This window comes from Stegostoma tigrinum, chromosome 27 (assembly GCF_030684315.1).
Source record: "Stegostoma tigrinum isolate sSteTig4 chromosome 27, sSteTig4.hap1, whole genome shotgun sequence".
Lineage (NCBI taxonomy): Eukaryota > Metazoa > Chordata > Chondrichthyes > Orectolobiformes > Stegostomatidae > Stegostoma > Stegostoma tigrinum.
In genome coordinates this window covers 40,269,500-40,287,738 of record NC_081380.1, presented here as the reverse complement: position 1 = coordinate 40,287,738, position 18,239 = coordinate 40,269,500, and the positions used below count along the sequence as shown (strand labels likewise).

The following is an 18,239-nucleotide window of genomic DNA, read 5'->3' as shown; positions in this document are numbered from 1 at the left end:
AAATATGAATTTCAAAAAGAAAACTGAAGTAAACAGAACTCATTTGTGCGTAGAATTATGTAAAACAACAAATGAATACATGGTTGCTCAGTAGCACAGTGTTTAAACGTCACTAAAACGAGAGAAGTAGTTGAAGCATTTCATCTTGTGTTGGTCAGAAAGAGAACAGAAAACATAGGCTTGAGAAACATACCCTCTTCCCATGCTCTATAAAATGGTATCAATTGGAGGGAGATGCAGCAAGAATAGATCTCTGAATATTGTGTGCAGTTCTGGTCGCCCCATTACAGGAAGGATGTGGAAGCATTGGAAGAGGTGCAGAGGAGATTTACCAGGATGTTGCCTGGTCTGGAGCGAAGGCCCTATGAAGAAAAGCTGAGGGACTTGGGTCTGTTCTCATTGGGGAGAGGAAGTCTAAGAGGGGATTTAATAGAGACATATAAGATAATCAGAGGATTAGATAGGGTGGACAGTGAGAGTCTTTTTCCGAGGATGATGACTTCAGCTTACACAAGGGGGCATAGCTACAAATTGAGGGGTGATAGATTTAAGACAGATGTCAGAGGCAGGTTCTTTACTCAGAGAGTGGTAAAGGCGTGGAACGCCCTGCCTGCCAGTGTAGTTAACTCAGCCACATCAGGGGCATTTAAACAGTCATTGGATAAGCATATGGATGATGATGGGATAGTGTAGGGGGATGGGCTTAGATTAGTTCACAGGTCAGTGCAACACCGAGGGCCAAAGGGCCTGTTCTGCGCTGTATTGTTCTATGTTCTATGTTCTCAAGCAGTGTTAAAATTTTGAATCAAGCAACCCTTCTTCAGAAATGTTAACTTTGTTTTCTCTCCACAGATGCTGCCAAACATACTGAATTTCACAAGCTATTTCTGTTTTGTGTGTTTCAGATCTCTAGAAACTACAATTCTTTATTTTATTTCAATAAATTTAGAAGTCAGACGACACCATGTTATAGTCCAACAGGTTTAATTCAAATCACAAGCATTCAACGCACATGTCCTTTGTCCTGGCTTCTCAACATCATCTTTTAATAACAATATTCTACTTGCTGTACCTGAACACTAACCTTTTGTAATTCATCCACTAAGATGTCCAGATCCCTCTGCATCTCAGAGTTCTGAAATAGAGAATATGCTTTTTAAAAAAAAAAATCCTTCCTAGCTGGTGCCAAAATCACCCAATGGGCTGGGTACCATCCAGAACAAAGCAGCTGCTTGATTCACACCCATCCACTACCTTCAATATTCATACACTTCACCACTGCTTAACAGCAACAGCCATGTGTACCATCTAGAAGATACACTGTAATAACACACCAAGGCTTCTTCAACAGCACCTTCTAAACTCATAACCTGTACAACTGAGAAAGACAAGGGCAGAAGATGTATGTCAATAGCAGGAGTTCTGAAACATCGTCTTCTAGATGTAGGAATATATTTAAAATTGAAACTGTTAAGGACCAGACCAAACCCCCTCACAACATGTTACGAAGGTAGCCTAAATCCTAAGCTTCTCTTATTGTAAAGGCAAGTACCAGGCATTGTGTTCGGAATGTAATTTGATTGGTTAAACTACCAGATTTGAATCAAAGCACACTTTATTCATACACAATAGTTAAAATGCTGCAAAAGAAAGAAGAAATTGGAATAACTTGACTCTACTGGAAAACTTAACAGAATAAAAGATTATTTTACTACTGAACAGTAACTACTCAAATGTAGTAACATCCCATAAACATATCCTTGACAAAGACAAATTCAGTAAAATAGATTGCCTCATGTGCGAGTCCAGCAGCAAGAAGAAAGTCCCAGATTTTAGCTGTAACTGAGAGAGCTTCAAGACCCCAATAACTGTTATCAAAAACGAAAGCTAAAAATCCTGGTTCCGTGGGAGCTTGACCCCACCCATGCAGGCTGCTTCTAATGTTCTAACCTTAGAAAAAAAATTCCAAGGCCTCAAGTTGTTTATTCTATGGGATTTCAATAGACAGTTCGTACCTCTGGTGTAAAACTTCTCTTCAAAATACACCTCTGAAAGTCATGGTATTGTCAAAAAAATGATCAGATTAGAAGACACTGGGTGTTAGGGAATAGACGAACCCTATGATGTGGGATTTCTTGGTTAGGATGGTGGCATCAGACTGTGTGGGAGGGGATATTAAAAAGGGAGTTTATTTTTCCTAATCGAGAGAAGAATTGGAAAAGTGGAGAATTCAGTGCAACTAACCTCTGGCAATTTCTGCCCACAGAAATTGAACATATTCCTGAGAAAAATCAGGGAATTAATTTTGGTCCAACTCTTTTTATATATATATAAAGAAACAAACAAAGCCTTTATTTCAGACTTGAAACAAGTGTTTGCAGGAAGTGAACGAGATTTCCTGATTGGTAAATGGTGAGTTTGCACCCATCTGAAATCTCACTGTGTCCTTCACACTCCATCTACTCCAGAAATGTGTCTAATGGTCCATCAAACCCACTTGTATCATTTCGTTCAATGAACTCATTTACGCAATTCTTTTCACTGCACCTCTTTAAATAATTCCCTTCAAATACCAATTTATTCATTTACTTCCCGTCAATCAAATTTCATTCACTGCAATTCATTTAATTAACTTTGTTTCAGAAAAAAATCACTTCATTGACCTTGCCTGCTATCTTAATCCCCAGTTTCATTAACTTGAAGGCGAGAATTTTCTGCTTGACTTTGTTTCAGAACTTCAACAGCCATTACTCCCAATTTGCTTCCCTTGATGTTTAGGCTCCTCATGGGCAAATGAATTGCTTGAGTCAATGTTGTCACTTTTCCTTCATTATCCTTAAAACCTCAATGAAATCATTTAGTAAATAGTATCACCTTTTGAGAAAGACACTTGTTTCAAGTCTGAAATATAGGTCTCATTTGTTTCTTCATATGTGTAAAAGGAGTTTGGCCAAAATTAATTGACTGTAAATATTATTTCTCATTCATTTTCCTTGTGCATTTATTGTCACAGCTGATGGTAATTCTCATAACTATTATAAGCTCTGTATTCTGTGGATATTTAAATAAAATTGAATTGGGTGCAGTCAGTCTTGCCATAGTGGTGAGTTCATGTTAAGAATGTTCAAATTTGTTGATCCTAATTTCACCTGCATAAAACAGCGATGAAATTGCATTGCTTTCTATCAGTTTCGAGCTCAGTGCCTTTATCAGCTGATGAGATGTTCCTTGTGAAAAAGCCTGGTCTTTCCCTGCTGCACTCAATGGAAGGGCCACTAGAGCCCAACAGTTGCTTCAGTGGCCCCAGGCTAAAGAACAGGATCATCAGCTTAGGGTCCCAGCTCATCACCATTGTCAGTGACCCATCCTGGAAGTCCCATGTGTGTGGGGGTCAATGGGTGAGGGTGAAATTGGGCTCCATCTTAATGTATTTCATGGGGAGTTCACTCCCTGGCAGTCACTTGGCTCACATGGGAGGACGGTTCACTCGTGGAGGGCACTCGCTGGCTGGTGAGATAGACTCTATTGACACCAACAGCTTGATTTGATTTGATTTATTATTGTCACTGAGATATAGTGAAAAGTATTGTTTTGTGTGCTATCTGAACAAATCAGGGTAATAGAACAGAGTGCAGAATGTAGTGTTACCGCTACAGGGAAGGTGCAGAGAAAGATCAACTCTAATATATGAAAGGTCCATTCAAAAGTCTGATAACAGCGGGGAAGAAGCTGTTCTTGAATCTGCTGGTATGTGTTTTGAAACTTTTGTACCTTCTGCCCAATGGAAGAGGGTGACAGAGAGTTTAACTGGGGTAGGAGGGGGCTTTGTTTATATTGGCAGATTTCCCAAGGGAAGTGTAGATGGAGTCAATGGGTGGAATAGTAGGAACTGCCGCTGCTGGAGAATCTGAGATAACAAGGTGTAGACCTGGATGAACACAGCAGGCCAAGCAGCATCAGAGGAGCAGGAAGGCTGACGTTTCGGGCCTAGACCCTTCCTCAGAAATGGGGTGGGGGAATGGGGGTTCTGAAATAAATAGGGAGAGAGGGGGAGGTGCATAGAAGATGGATAGAGGAATAGATAGGTGGAGAGGAGACCGACAGGTCAAAGAGGCGGGGATGGAGCCAGTAAAGGTGAGTATAGGTGGGGAGTAGAGAGAGGATAGGTCAGTCCAGGGAGGAAGGACAGGTCAAGGGGGCGGGATGAGGTTAGTAGGACATCCCGCCCCCTTGACCTATCTGTCCTCCATACCTCCTCACCTACATTGGTTTTCATGATCGACCGGGCTGTGTTCACAACTCTCTGTAATTCCTTGCAGCCTTGGACAGAGCAGTTACCGTGCCATGCTGTGATCCATCCGGATAGGATGTTCACTATCGTGCATCTGTAAAAATTGGCAGTAGTCCTTGCGGACATGCCGAATTTACTGAGAAAGTAGAGGTGTTGGTGCGCTTTCTTGGCTGAATTTATACAGCGCATGTGTACAAAACAGGCTCACTGAGATTCGCAGGAGCTTCATCAGACAGTAAAACTCAACACACAGCCAAATTTGGAGACATAGAATCTTAGAACCCTGTACAGCATGGAAGGAGGCCATTCAGCCCATCAAGCCCACATCAATCCACTGAAGAGCATCCCACACTGACCCACCTCCTAAGCTCACATTTGTCAGGGCTGCACCTAGCCTGCACATCCCTGGGCACTACGGGGAATTTAATATGATCAATTCACCTAACCCATACATCTTTGGACTGTGGGAGGAAACTGGAGCACCCGGAGGAAACGCATGAAGACATGGGGAGAATGGTCAAACTCCACACAGACAGTTGCCCGAGGGTGGAATTTCTTTTTCCTTTATTCATTTATGGGATGAGGATGTCACTGGCCAGGCAGCATTTATTGCCCATTCCTAATTGCCCAGAGGGCAGTTAAGAGTCTGCTACATTACTGTGGGTCTGGTGTCACATATAGACCAGACCAGGTGAGGATGGCAGTTTCCTTCCCTAAAGGGCATTAGTGAACCAAATGGATTTTTCCAACAATCGGTAATCGATTCATAGTCATCATTGGGCTCTTAATTCCAGATATTTTATTGAATTCAAATACACCATCTGCCTCGACAGGATTCGAACCCAGGTCCCCAGAAAATTATCTGGGTCTCTGGATTAACAGTCCAGCAATAATACCACTAGGCCATCGCCTCCCCCCAAGTTGAAATGAACCCAGGTCCTTGGCACCGTGAGGCAGCGGTGCTAAGCCACTGTGCCATTGCCAGGGAAGTGGTAGAGGTGGATGTAATTACAACATTTAAAAAGGTATCTGGTGGGGTATATGAATAGGAGTTTAGAGGGATTTGGGCCAAATGTTGGTAAATGGGACTAGGGTCATATTGGGATGTCTGGTCAATATGGACAAGTTTTACCAAAAGCTCTGTTTCCATGCTGTCTGTATCATTCTGATAAACTCCAATGAGTAGAGACCCAACCTATGCATGGTACTTCCACTTTAGCGCTTTAGTTTACAAACAGCAATAATGAAGCCTCATCACACAGAACCCAAGAATGCTGCAAATCTTCACAGCCGTGCAGATCCACCCATTTGCATCATAGGTCTGTGATCTCTTGCAGTTCCAATGAGCCTTTGTGATCTCTGAGCCCCAATGTATCCGTCCCCTTGTATATTCCCAACATTCAAGCTCAATCTTGTCCCACCGGCAGGACAGACCCAGCAGAAGTGGTGACACAGTGGGATACAGTCGGGAGGAAGTTGCTCTGAGAGCCCTCAACATTGACTCTGGACCCCATGAAATACTCATAGCTTCAGGTTAAAGATGGGTAAGGAAATCTCTTGCTGATTACTATATATGGTCCTCCATCAGGTGACAAATCAGTACTCCTCCATGTTGAACAACATTTGGGGGAAGCACTGAGGTTGGCATGGGCACAGAATGTATTCTTGGTGGGGGATTTCAATGTCCACCACCGAGAGATGCTCAGCAGCAGTACTACTGATCGAGCTGGTCAGTTCCTAGAGGACATAGCTGCTAGACTGGGTCTGCGGCAGATGGTGAGGGAGTCAACAAGGGGGAAGAGCAATCTTGACCTCATCCTTACTGATCTGCGAGCTGCAGTTGAACAAACAAAGAACAAAGCAAATTACAGCCCAAGAACAGGCCCTCCGACCCTCCAAGCCTGCACTGACATGTTGACCATCACGACTAAAACCGCCTACCCTTCTGGCAGGAGCTGAAGAATGTAGATTGGTGGTAGATGTTTGAGGGAAAATCAACGTCTGGTATGTGGGAGGCTTTCAAATTACTTGGAACTCAGGCATGTTCCTGTAAGGGTGAAGGATAAGTACGGCAAGTTTAGGGAACCTTGGGTATCGAGAGATCTTGTAAGTCTAGTCAAAACGAAAAAGGCAGCATTTGTCAAGGCTAGGAGGCTGTGAACACACGGAGCAAGGGAGGAATACAAGGAATGTAGAAAGAAACTTAAGCAAGGAGTCAGGAGGGATAAAATGGGTCATGAAAAGTCATTGGCCAACAGGATTAAGGAAAATCCCAAGGCTTTTTATACGTACATAAAGAGCAAGAGGGTAACCAGGGAGAGGTTTGGCCCACTCAGGGGCAGGGAAGGGAATTTATGTGTGGAGCCAGAGGAAGTGGGCGAGGTATTAAATGAGCACTTTGTGTCAGTATTCTCCATAGAGAAGGACTTTGTGAATGATTAGTCGGGAGAAGGGTGTATAGATAGTTTGGGTCATGTTGTGATCAAAAAGGAGGAGGTGTTGGGGGTCTTGAAAAACATCAAGTTAGACAAGTCCCCCGGTCCTGATGGGATATACCCCAGAATACTGAGAGGGGCAAGGGAGGAAATTACTGGGGCCTTGACAGCAATCTTTGTATCCTCACTGGCTACTGGGGAGGTCCCAGAGGATTGGAGAATAGCCAATGTTATTCCTTTGTTTTAAGAAGGGTGACAGCTACTTACAGGCTGGTGAGCTTTATGTCAGTGGTAGGGAAATTATTGGAGAGGATTCTTTGAAACAGGATTTACTCCCACTTGGAAGTAAGTGGGAGTATTAGTGAGTAGCAACGTGATTTTGTGAAGGGAAGGTCGTGTCTTGATTGAGTTTTTTGACGAAGTGACAAAGATGATCAATGATTGGCAGTGGCTATTGTCTACATGGACTTCACTAAGGCCTTTGACAAGGCTTCTCATGGCAGGCTGATACAGAAGGTAAAGTCGCACGGGTTCAGAGGTGAGCTTGCAAGATGGATAAAAAACTGGCTCAGTTACAGAAGACAGAGGCTGGCAGTGGATGGGTGCTTTTCTGAATGGAGGGCTGCATCTGTCCATGACAGTATCAGTAAGAGTGACCATTGCACAGTCCTTGTGGAGACCAAGTCCCATTTTCACATTGAGAATAACCTCTATCATGTTGTGTGGCACTATCACCATGCTAAATAGAACAGACTTCGCACAGATTAGCAACTCAAGACTGGGCATCCATGGGGCGCTGTGGACTATTAACAGCAGCAGAATTGCACTCCAACACAATCTGTAACCTCGTGGCCCAGTGTGTCCCCCACCCAGCAATTACCATCAAGCCAGGGGATCCGCTCTGGTTCAATGGAGGGTGCAGGAGAGCATTCCAGGAGCAGCACCAGGCATACTTGAAGATCGTAGAGCCACCAAACAGGATTACTTGTATGCCAAACAGTGAAAGCAGCAAGTGATAGACAGAGCTATGTGATCCCACAACCGACGGATCAGATCTAAGCTCTGCAGCCCTGCCACATCAAGTCGTGAATGATGGGTGGGCATCCTCAATGATAGAAGAGCCCAGCACATCAGTGTGAAAGATAAGGCTGAAGCATTTGCAGCAATTCTCAGCCAGAAGTGCTGAATGGATGATCCATCTCGGCCTCCTCCATTGGCCCCAGCGTCACAGATGCCAATTTTCAGCCAATTCGATTCACTCTATGTGATATCAAGAAACAGTTGGACACACTGAATACTGCAAAGGCTATGGGCCCTGACAACATTCCGGCAATATCCCTGAAGACTTGTGCTCCAGAACTTGCCGCTCTCCTAGCCAAGCTATTCCAGTACAGATACAACACTGGTATTTACCCGGCAACATGGAAAATTGCCCAAGTATGTCCTGTAAACAAAAAGCTGGACAGATCCAACCTGGCCAATTACCGGCCCATCAGGCTCCTCTTGCTCATCAGTAAAGTGATAGAAGGTGTTATCAACAGAGCTATCAAACAGTACTTACTCAGAAATAACTGGCTCAATGACGCCCAGTTTGAGTTCCTCCAGGGTCACTCAGCTCCTGACCTCATTGTAGCCTTGGTTCACACATGGACCAAAGAGCTGAATTCTACAGGTGAGGTGAGAGTGACAGCCCTTGATATCAAGGCTGCATTTGACTGAGTGTGTCCTTGGCCCAACCACTTTCAGTTGCTTCATCAATGACCTTCCCTCCATCATAAGGTCAGAAGTGTGGATGTTTACCAATGATTGCACAATGCTCAACGCCATTCATGATGCCTCAGATACTGAAGCAGTCCATGTTCAAATAGAACAACATCTGGACAATATCCAGGCTTGAACTAACAAGTGGCAACTGATATTCATGCCACACAAATGCCAGGCTATGACCATCACCGATAAGAGTCAATTTATCCACCGCCCCTTGACATTCAATAATGTAACCATCACTGAATTCCCCACTGTCAACATCCTGGGGTTATCATTGACTAGAAACTCTACTGGGCTCAACTACATAATCACAGTGGCTACAACAACAGGTCAGATGTTAGTAATATTGTGACGAGTAACTCACCTCTCAACTCCCCAAAACCTGTCTACCACTGACAAGGCACAGGTCAGGAGTGTGATGGAACACTCTCCACTTGCCTGGATGAGCGCAGCCCCCACAACACTCAAGAAGCTTGACACCATCCAGGACAAAGCAGCCCACTTGGTTGCAACTACATCCACAAGCATGCACTCCCCCCGCCACCAATGCTCAGTAGCGGCAGTGTGTACCATCTACAAGATGCACTGCAGAAACTCACCAAAGATCCTCAGGCAGCACCTTCCAAAGCCACGACCACTTCCATTTGAATGACAAGAGCAGTAGATATATGGGAACACCACCACCTTCAAGCTCCCCTCCAAGTCACTCAGCATCCTGACTGGGAAATATATCACCGTTCCTTCACTGTCATTGTGTCAGAATCCTAGAATTCCTTCCATAAGGGAATTGTGGGTCAACCCACAGCAGATGGTCTGCAGCGGTTCAAGAAGGCAGCTCACCCCCACCTTCTCAAGGGCAACGAGGGACAGGCAAGAAATACTGGTCCAGCCGGCGAGGTCCATATCCCACTAATTAATAGAAAAAAATGCCCACAGTGTCCAAGGATGTGTAGGTTGAGTGGATTAGCCATAGGAAGTACAGGGTTACAGCGATAGGACAGGGAGGTGGGTGGGTCTGGGGTGTATGCTCTTCGGAGGTTTGGTGTGGTCAAATTGGACTGAATGGTCTCTTCCACACTGTAGGGATTCTATCTGGTTTAGCAACTGGCACCAGAAAGTGAGGGTCAGTTCTAGATGTTGCTGGTCTCAGATGGGCTGCCACAGGGTATGGAGACCCAGAGATTATGAAAATCAGAGGGAACTTCACCCTTACACCATTCTTCATCCAGCCTGGAAGAGGTTTCTGACTGTAGACATCTCTACAACTGTTACACGCTCCTCCAGCCTCTCAGATGGGAAAGCCAATTCCATGCTAGCACCCAAATCCCAAAATAAATCTCTGAAAACTCGTTTGAGATTTGTTGAGAGGTTGATACCACATATGATATTTTTCTCATTTAATAATCGATTGGGTTTAGCGAGAATTAATTTACTTTCCAGTTCACAGGGTTAATTAATGAAGGTGAACTCTGAGCCCAAACCATTGTTTTTGTCAGATATTAGTAGTGGTACATTGGATAAGGATAAAGATTCTGTCCTAACACAAAGCCTCGCATTTATATAATGCTTGCTGCGACCACTGGATGTCTCACTATGAAGTATGCTCCTCACATCCCTAATGTATGCCTGATTGTAGAATAGCAACTTTCACAGGGCGCAGGGATTAAATCACTCTTCGTTTTTTGGAAAAAACCATTAAATAAAGACGAACTTTCTCCTTTATTCAAAGCACTCACAGGGAAGGACTGTTCAATTCTACATCATCTGGTCCGTTAAACCCAAACTCAACTGACCAGACCGTCACGTCGTGCCTTCAATCATTCCAATCACCCAGTTGTTAAGCTGATACCCATACGCTTGAAGAGTCATCAGAATGTAATCAAAGAAGGAGGCCACTCAGCCCATTTGCTGGAGGTACAATGAGATCTTGGTGTCTTTGTGCACTAGTCACTGAGAGTAGGCATGCAGGTGCAGCAGGGAGTAAAGAAGGCAAATGCTATATTAGCCTCCATGGTGAGAAGATTTGCGTACAGGAACAGGGTATATAGGGCCTCGGTGAGGCTGTACCTGGAATATAATGTGCAGTTTGGGTCTCCCTGTTAGAGGCTATGGAAGGAAGGCTTACCAGACTGATTCTCTGGAAAGGAGAACTGATGTAAGAAAACAGACTAAATATGTTAATACCGTATTCACAGAAGTTTAGAAGAATGGGAGGTGGAGGTGGGGGGGGGGGGGGGTGCACGGGGGCTGTGTCTCTCATAGAAATCTATAAAATTCTGACAGATTAGACGGAGTAAACACAGGATTCCCAAAGCCCAAGGAGCCCAGAGCCAGGCGTCACAGTCTCAGGATATGAGGAGGCCATAGATGAGGGGAAATGAGAGCGGTGAGGCTGTGGAATTCTCGGCGTAGGCGGATGTCGGAGCCAAAACATTGAATGTTTTCAAGTTGAAGTTGGATCTAATTCTGAGAGCTGAGGAGATCAAAAGACTATGGGACAAAAGTGGGTACAAGGTACTGAGGTGGGTGATCAGCCATGATCATAGAGAATGGTGAAGCATGCTGGAAGGGCCAAATGGCCTGCTTCTATTCCTATTTGCTTACTTTTCTGAAGAAATCACCTCATGATTACTTTACATGCTGAATCTGGAATATCCAACAGGATCTTGATCAAATGGGCCAATGGGCTGAGGACTGGCAGATGGAATTTAATTTTGTTAAATGTGAGGTGCTGCAGTTTGGAAAGGCAAATCAGGGCAGGATTTATACACTTAATGGGAAGGCCCTGGAGAGCGTTGTTGCCAAAGGCACCTTGGAGTGCAGGTTCAAATTTTCTTGAAAATGGAGTCACAAGTAGGAAGGATAGTGAAGAAGGTGCTCGATACACTTGCTTTTATTGGTCAGTGCACTGAGTATAGGTTCGCAGTTGTACAGGGCTCTGGTTAGGCCACTTTTGGATTACTGTGTGCAATTCTGGTCTCCTTGCTACAGGAAGGATGTAGTGAAACTTGAAAGAGTTTGGAAAAGATTTACAAGGATGTTGTCAGGTTTGGAGGGTTTGAGCTACAGGGAGGGGTTGGATAGGCTGGAGCTGTTTTCCTTGGAGCGTAGGAGGCTGAAAGATGACCTTACTGAGGTTTACAAAATCATGAGGGGCATGGATAGGGTGAATAGTCAAGGTCGTTTCCCCCTGGGTGGGGGAGTCCGAAACTAGAGGGGCATAGGTTTAAGGTGGGAGGGGAAAGATTTAAAAAGGGACCTGAGGGCAACATTTTCACACAGAGGGTGGTGTTTATGGAACAAGCTGCCAGAGGAAGTGGTGGAGGCTGGTACAGTTACAGCATTTAAAAGGCATCTGGATGGGTACATGAATAGGAAGGGTTTAGAGGGATATGGGTCAAATGCTGGCAAATGTGACTAGATTTATTTTGGATACCTAGTTGGCATGGACGAGATGGACTGAAGGGTCTGTTTCTGTGCTGTACAGCTCTATGACTCTATCTCATGGCGAACACGTGATGCGGAAGTACAGAACGTAATTTGTTTGCGAGTTCCTATGCCTATTGTTGACAATGGTTGGGTAGCATCATTGCAGTGAAGGTCAGTGAAGGGCACATTCCTGTTAACTTATTTTTCTTTTTCACAGATCCTCAGGTTCCATGCATGGCAGCGACTTCCAGACAATGCCGTGAATGGCAGACATGCAACTTTGAGGGAACTTTGCAGAAAAGGCAATCATTTGTGAGATGGAATACGCCTCACTTGCCTGGATGGGTGCAGCCCCAACAACACCCAAGAAGCTTGGCCCCACACAAGACAAAGCAGCCGCTTGATTGGCACCACATCCACAGACTTCCACTCCAACCACTGCCAATGCTCTGTAGCTACAGTGTGTACCAGCTACAAGATGCATGGTAGAAATTCACTAAGGGTCTTATCTGTGGTTTGGACATCTTAACCAGTTTATGGATTAAAAACACTTCCTCTGAGTGCTTTTGTCAGTGAAGCGATCAATGTGACATAATTTGCTTTGTGTTTCGACACGATTTTATTAACAAAAGATTCCTTATTAGAAACACGATTTGAGCATTTCCTGAATTTCCATAATATTTACTCTTTAGCTAGCTCCACCTGTCTGAGAAAGGATATTACCCACAATGAGCCCCAGGCTTGAGCCAGGTGCACTCGCTCTGTCTCTCTGTCTCTCTTTTCATCCAGATAATAAAAGCTCTGCTGCTGAGCCAAGTCTAGTCTTTACTGAGGGTGTGGCATCCAGGTAAATGTTCTTATCCCCTTTGACATGGACGTTCCAGAATGTTCTGTGACCTTTGGCCAATGGGGTCATGAGCTGTGGCCAAAGCCTCCAGTGAGGTTGTGCTAAAAACCCTTCACTGTTGACATGCCAGGGAGGTGTAAATTGGAAGTCCTCAAAGGTTGTCTGGAGGTCAAGTTGGCAGAAGGCCTAACTAAAACTTTGCCAGTAGACAGCACTCAGGCTGGTTGTGACTGGTTCCTCCTGAACCTTTGTGATGTTTTAGAACTTGGCTTCCACTGTTCTAAGGTGGCTGATGGCTGATGGCCGCTTCTTAATTGAATTTGGCCAATTTTCTGTTAGGCCTGATTTCTCTGGCTTTGGATCAATTTTAAGTCACCACCGTCCAAATCCACAACCAGTACCATGTGGAAGGACAGAGGCAGCAGCTACATGGGGAATACCACGAACTGCAGGTTCCTCTCCAAGCCACTCACCATCCTGACTTCAAAATATCTCGCTGTTGGGTCAAAATCCTGGAATGCCCTCCATAGGACCATGTGCTCTACCTATAGCAGGTGGGCTGCTGTGGTTCAGGAAGGCAACCAGGGACAGGCAACAAATGCTGTTCCTGTCAGCAAAATCAATTACCCATGAAATAATTTTTTTCAATTAGCACAGATAACGTAGAGGGCCATACGTGTTGAAGGGCATACACACACACATAGGGAGAAACAAGACGATGCAAAGGATTTGAAAGGGAGGTTTAAAATCAAGACTTTACTGAAGTGGCTGTGAATGTAGGCCATTGAGCCCAGGGATGGTGGATAAGTGAGGGCTGGTCTGAGTTCGCTCACGGCCATTCGTGTGTTTCTCATGTCTCTCCTCATGCTCCCTTCGAAACCCACGTTCGGCTCCCTTAATCTTCTTCCCTTCCAACCTCTGACCACCAGAGTTCCCTCCTGGTCATTATGTCTCCTCATATTGGAAACAGTTCTCTCTCTTTGGAATCCTTTGGTCATTTAAATCTGCCATTGTCACCTTTCCCTTCAAAAGAAAATTTATATTTGACCTGACCATACTTGCAGATATATGGAAAACACAGAATTAGGGAGGCAATGGCCTGGTGGTATTATTGCTGGACTGTTAATCCAGAGACCCATCTCATTCTCTGGGGACCCAGGTTTGAATCCTGCCATGATAGATCATGCAATTTGAATTCAATTAAAAATAACTGAGGCTAAGAATCTAATAGTGACTGTGAATCCATTGTCGAATGTTGGGAAAACCCATCTGGTTCACTAAAGCCCTTTCAGGGAAGGACACTGCCATCCTTACCTGGCCCACCTGTGACTCCAGACCCACAGCAATGTGGTTGACTCTGAACAGCCCTCTGGGCAATTCGGGATGGACAATAAACGCTGCCCGGCCAGTGACACCCTCATCCAGGGAGTGAATAAAAACAATCAGCCACGGGCATTCTGGAAGCGAGGGAATGCCCAGTTTATTTTGTTAAAAAGACGAGGCACTGATAAAATAAAATAAAGAACAGCAGATGCTGGAAATCTGAAACATAAACAGAGAGAAATATATACCCAGTGCGTCTGGTCCCATCTGAAGAGAGAAAATCAGGGTTAATGTGTTGAGCCCAGTGACACATTGTCTGTATGTGAATGAGAGAAAGTTAGCAGGAAGGTCGAGGAGGCACAAAGGATGACAAGAGGCATGTTAGTCTCCATTTCAATAGGTGTGTCTTGCTGCAATTCCTTACGGCTTTGGTGAGATAACATCTGGAATGCTTCATAGAGCTGTGGTCTACTTACCCAAGGAAGGATGTCGTTGCAGTCAAAGTTCATCAGACGGACCACTGGAGTAAGAAGCTCACTCTGCAAGGAGAGATTGAACACACTGGTCCTGTACTCTTATAGGGATAAGAAAAATGAAAGGTGACTTCACTGAAATGATTAAAATTCTTCAGTGGCTTGACTGGTTACGGTCTAGAACCAGGGAGATAGTTGAGGAATAAGGAGTTGGTTGGTTGGGAGTGAGATGAGTGCTAATGCCAGTCGGAGATTTGTAATTCTTTGGAATTCTCGACTGTGGATGATCAATTACTGAGGGAATTCAGGATTCGGCACAAAGACATGAAGGGATCTGGGATCATGTGATGGAAGTGGAATTCTGTCATTCCTTCATGAAATGGTGAAGCAAGTTGGAGAGACTGTATCGCCGAGTCCCGCGCCTATTTCTGATGCCCTTGTCAGCTTGCTTCAATGAACTGCCTGGGGTACAGTTCCAGCTCTTCTAGCACTTTACCCACAAGGCCATTCTCCATGTTCGAGCGTTGACAGCAGCTACCTACAGGCCATGCAACAACAGTGAGAATCACAACGAAGCCTGGTCTTGTCCTTCCCCAATATGCATGGCCAACATGTTCCATTAGCATTAGGTGTGGGAAACACACAAACTCCCTTTAACAATTATAAACTGACCTGAGTTCAAGCTCTTCGAAGAGCCTCTAATGTCCTCTTCAAGCAGGTTATTCAAATCTTCACAGTTCATTGATAAAGTGTAAAGATCTCCAAAATAGTATATCGTATCAACCATGGGGTTCAAAAAACTATCCTTTTCAAAGATACAGACAAAATAGATAGACAGTCAAGCACACGTGCTCGAGAAAGCAAACCCGAAAATCTTTCATAATACAAGCATAAATGAGCTGTCTTTATGTAAAGTATTTTGCAAATTCAATTTGCAAGCAGCCAATGGTCAGCATTTGTTGATGCAAATTTTGTCAGGCTCAGTTTTGGCATGGTACGTGTGTTATATGTGTCGAACTGTGACATATCATTCAGAAACCTTTCTGACAGAAGTTGTCGAAGAAAGTGCATCAGGTAAGGTTCTAACAGCCAACTATTTGAGAGCATTTGGAAAAGTACATGTTAGACTGTAACTCAGCAGCCTGAATCAAGCTCACCCTGTTACAGGAGGAACTGAGCAACAGAAGCTTCAGTCTGTCCTTGTAACAGCACTGGCCCAGGCTGTCTGTACTGAATGTGATTGTAGGAAATTTATGGCAGACTCTCCTGCCTGGCAGTTTGTTGGCAAATATATTTGGGCAGGCAAGGGTACAGTGAACTTGGTGGACACTGCATGTCAAAATGATGGCATCTCAGTGTCTCTCCATGTAGACTGTTCCCACTCGGTGTGAGATGAAACCGTATCAAATTCTCCATCGACTGTCCTGATGGCCGTTATTCTCCGCAGGGTATTGGCCAAGCTGGGGTTATAAATGTTAACGTTGCGTGTGAGGTTCTCTACCCTTGATTGAAAAAGGCAGTGGGATGTTTCATTCTCCAATGAGCAATTAGTGCTGGCCTTGGCAGGAACAAGCCAAATTCTTTGAATGAAGATATCTTTAAAAATTTACAGTGGCAGATGCATCTCATCTAATAATGGCAGGTCCAACACTCAGCACTCTCTCAGTACTGTGCTAGAGGAGAGGCTGGATTATGTGATTAAGTTTCTTATTCTGTGGTTTGAACCACTGACCGAGAAAGCAGAGTTTTCCTTGAAACACCAACTGCTGCCTGATAGAAACATTAATGCCCAGTGTATGAAATATGATGTCGCTTCAGTAGATGACAGATTTCAATTAAGCACAGAAGGAGAGACAGAATCAGTATATTACTGTGTCAGAGGCTGAGGGGTGATCTTATGGAGAGTGGACAGAGTCGATACCCAAGGTCTTTTCCCCAGGGTAGGGGATTCCAAAACTAGAGGGGCATAGGTTTACTGTGGGATGGGAAAGATTTAAAAGGGACAGATGGGGTGACATTTTCACACAGAGGGTGGTGCGTGTATGGAATGAGCTGCCAGAGGAAGTGGTGGAGGCTGGTACAGTTACAACATTTAAAAGGCATCTGGTTACATACACGAACAGGAAGGATTTAGAGGGACATAGACCAAATGCTGGCAAATGGAGCTTGACTAATTTCAGATATTTGGTCAGCATGGACGATTCGGGCTGAAGGGTCTGTTACTGTACTGTACAGCCCAATGACAGTCTGAAAATGAAAAGAGGTTTTGTGTGATTCAACAAATCATTCATTTTCAGACAAATAAATTCATTGAAGGGATTAGGGTAAAAGTTCGGTCAACATCGTGGGCCGAAGGGCCTGTACTGTGCTGTATTGTTCTATGTTCTAAATGAATGTCCTCCTGACACTTGAAGGGCTGCTAACTAAATAAATCGCTGCTTAGCTCACTTGGCTGGTGACTGGCCTACAATGAAAAGTGATGCCAGCAATGCGGGAACAATTCCTGGAGCAGCTGAGGTTACTATGGAATTCCCACTTCCGTGCCCTCTCGCCTTGCCTGAGGTACGGTGACTCTCAGGCGAAACTATCATCAGTCCTCTCTCTCTTTAATGAGAGATCAACCCTCTGGGATTTGTGGTGACTTTAATTCCGCGTTATCAGCAGCCAGAAACTGAATGGGACTCACTGTTTTAATAATGTGACTACGAAAGCAGTTCAGAGGTTTGCAATTCTGTGGTGAGTAACTCACCTCCTGACACCCCAAAGTCTGCCCATCGTCTGCAAAGGACCAGTCAGGAGTGAGATTCTCCCCATGTGCCCGGATGGGGGCAGCTCCAACAACATTTAGAAAACTTGACTCCATCTAGGACAGAACAGCCCCACTTGATTGACACCACATCCTCAAAAATTCACTGTCTCTCCCACCAGAATACCAGAAATGCGGTACCGCTTGCTAATTTATCATCGGATCCCTACAGTGTGGCACCAGGCCCTTCAGCCCAACAAATCCCCACTGAACCTCAGAGCATCCCACCCAGAACTATTCCCCTATAACCCACTCACCCCTGAACACCACGGGCAATTTAGCACGGCCGATCCACCTAACCTGTACATCTTTGGACTGTGGGAGGAAACCGGAGCACCCGGAGGAAACCCACGCAGACACGGGGAGAATGTGCAAACTCCACACAGACAGTTACCCCAGGGTGGAATCGAACCCGGGTCCCTGGTGCTGTGACGCAGCAGTGCGAGCCACCGAGCCACCGTGCTGCCCAAATTGCAGAAATTCACCAAGGCTCCTTAGACAGTTCTTTCCAAACCATCGACCTTTACAACCTAGAGACAGCAAGAACTGCAGTTGTTGGAGTCAGAGATAACCCAGTATGGAGCTGGAGGAACACAGCAGGCCAGGCAGCTTTTTCTGAAGCAGAGTCCTGACCAGAAACTTTCCTGTTTTCTTATGCTGCCTGGCCTGCTGTGTTACTCCAGCTCCACACTTTGTTATCTCTACAACTTAGTCGGATAAGGGAACACATGGGATCACCACCACCTGCAAATTCTCCTCGAAGCCATAATCTCTGCAAACCTCTTCTGTTGGGTAAAGGATACAAAAGCTTAAGTACCTGTACCTTCAGATTCAAGAACAGCTTTTCCCCTGCTGTTATTAGACTTCT

General features: G+C 44.9%; 1 protein-coding gene across 2 annotated transcripts in view; it reads left to right on the top strand.

The window, feature by feature from the left end:
• The first annotated feature begins 15,604 nt into the window (after window positions 1-15,604).
• Window positions 15,605-18,239, top strand: part of LOC132211032 (multidrug and toxin extrusion protein 1-like) — a 49,808-nt gene continuing 47,173 nt past the window's right edge. For both annotated transcript variants that reach the window (XM_059655450.1, XM_059655449.1), the window contains exon 1: window positions 15,605-15,639. The gene's annotated coding sequence lies outside the window, so the exon portion shown is untranslated. The remainder of the gene's footprint in view (window positions 15,640-18,239) is intronic.